The sequence below is a fragment of the Geospiza fortis genome, unplaced genomic scaffold, assembly GCF_000277835.1.
Source record: "Geospiza fortis unplaced genomic scaffold, GeoFor_1.0 scaffold425, whole genome shotgun sequence".
NCBI lineage: Eukaryota > Metazoa > Chordata > Aves > Passeriformes > Thraupidae > Geospiza > Geospiza fortis.
In genome coordinates, this window is record NW_005054387.1 from 1,824,709 (window position 1) to 1,827,307 (window position 2,599).

Consider the following 2,599-nt stretch of genomic DNA (forward strand, 5'->3'; position numbering starts at 1 on the left):
GAAATGGGAAAGCCTCCCATGTCCAGCCAGCTCCTCATCCCAAACTCTCCGTGCTCTGAGGAGGGGTTGCTTTTCCTCCTGGCAAGTGGAAGGGTTGGGATTTGTGTGGTTGAAGCTCCTGGGAGATGCCAAGAACGTGTTAGAGGGGTTTAATTTAATTTCTTTGGGCTTCCAGAGGCGCTGGAAGCGGAGGGTGACTCATTAATGCATCCCATGTGGGAATTCTGGGATCTGCATCGTGCCAGGGTGGAGGCCTGGAAGTGGCAGGGGGCATTTTTGAGGCTGTAAAGTGATTTATTTGTTTTATTTGCAAAGAAAAAAAACCAACCCAAAACTATTTGTAAAAAAGAAAAAAAAAAGTTTATTTGATTTATTTGTAAAGAGATGTAAAGGGAAGGCAAAGTGATTTATTTGCTTCCAAAGCCACAACAGAGAAGAGCCCTCTCAGCAGAGCCAAAAAAGATCATTTAAACCAGGAATCTTCTGTCTCTGGATGGGTTTGGGGTCTGGTTTGGGTGCTTGGCCTTGCTTATCCAGGGATCTGGTACCAGTGGATGGATGGATGATGGATGGATGGATGGAAATGTGAATGCACCTTGACAAAATTATTTTGGGTGTTCACAACCAACTGAAATAACTTTGAGGAACATTGGCTCTTCTTTTCCAAGGGGCCATGGGTTACCCCAGGTGAAAAGGAGGCAGAAATTGGGAATATCCAGGGCAATAAATGAACCAGTTGGGTCTTGAGAAGTCTCATCCCTGCCTCAAAATAGCAACGCTCCCCCTGCTCTGCACGTTTTAACACCCTCATCTTCTTACTGAGCAAAATAAGCTCTTAGCTGGAGAAGAGAGGGCTTTTATCTAGATTAAGGCTAAGGCCAAGCAGGGAAGAGGCCTCTGGGCTGCTCAGGACTGTCACCATCTGCTGCTTGATGAGCTTTCTCTTCTCTTTGCTGAACCTTTTTGAGGCTTTGGGTTAATTTGTGCTGGGGAAAAAAAAATAATCCCTGAGAGTCTGGTTGTGCCAGGGAGGGGTTCTCAGCTGGTAAAAGGCTCTGGGGTGTGGGAAAGCTGTGAAATCATCATTGTGGTGATGAGAGGGACCCTCAAAATGCTGCTCTGAAAAGGGTTTGGAGCCTCTGCAAAGCCAAAGATCTGAGCCATGGCTGGATGGTCAATGAGCTTTTAATGCCAATTTTGCTGAGTGCTGGTGGTTGTTGCTTTTAATTCCTCAAAACTGAAGTCCAGGGACTGCATTTCGGAATGTGGTGCTTCCAATTCTGGGATGTTTTTGTGTCCTGAGTATCCCAGGGATGCTGAGCAATGCCACAAAGGGGAAAGGGGAGGTAGATCCACATTTCTCACTGCTGCTTTTGTATTTTCCTTACATTTTAGGTCTAAATTTTGGGTTCTGGCTCACCTGCATAATTCATCTTTTCTTTCTGAATTTTGGATGCTCCAAAGTCCATTTGGATTCTCTCCACCTGCATCCTCTCCCTCCTAATCCCATTATTCTTCTTCCTTAAGATGCTTTTTTTTTTTCTCCCAATCCACCCGAAACACTTCTCCAACCTCATCTTTTCCCAAATCCAGGTGCTCTCTCCCCTTCTCTCCCCCAAGATTTTCCAATGCAAAATATTCCCAGCCGAACTCAAACCCTTAACCCTGAGCAAAACCAAAACCCCCTGGGGCTGCAGGAAGTGATCCATCCTCCCTCTGGGGACAGCTCCAGCTCTTTTCCCACTCCAAGGCCTGGATCCCGTGTTTACAAAACCCAAAGTCTGTTTACACACTGGCCAAAAGTTGTTTAGCACGAGGTTAAAGCTGCCAGGCATTTTTCTGGAGTCATCTGGACAAGGCACCCTTTGCTTCCCTTCCAGCAGGATTGGGAATTCCTCGGGGAATTTTCTTTGGGGTGCAGGGAGCAGCGTTGCCCAGAGAGGCTTTGGCAGGGAAATAGGGCAGGGAGATTTGGGGAGCTGGCAGGGAGGATTTGGGATGGGGAACTGTGGATTTGGGAGCTGACACTTTGGGAAGCGTGTCCTTGGATTTTTCCTGGAGTTTTGTGCATCCCCTGCCAGGCTCCAGCCCCAGATCCAGGATGGGACGTGAGCAGGGGATCCCTGGGAGGGGGAACCTCCCAGGACCAGCCCTGCTCCTGGGAAGGGCTTGGGCAGGATTCCTTTGGCAAGAACCCTTTCCAAGACCCCTTCTCCATGATCCTTTTGCCAGGATCCCTTTTCCAAGATTACTTTGCCAGAATCCCCTTTTCAGGATTTCTTTTCTAGGATCCCTTTTCTAGGGTCACTTTGCCAGGATCCCTTTTCCAAGATCCCTTTCCTAGGATCCCTTCCTGGGATCCCTTTTCCATGTTCCCTTTTCCATGTTCCCTTTTCCATGTTCCCTTTTCCATGTTCCCTTTTCCATGATCCCTTTTTCCATGTTCCCTTTTCCATGTTCCCTTTTTCCATGATCCTTTTCCATGATCCCTTTCCAGGTTCCCTTTTCCATGATCCTTTCCCATGATCCCTTTTCCAGGACCACAGCCTATCCCTTTGGATTGAGGGAACACTTCTGGAATATAACAAACATTTTTCTG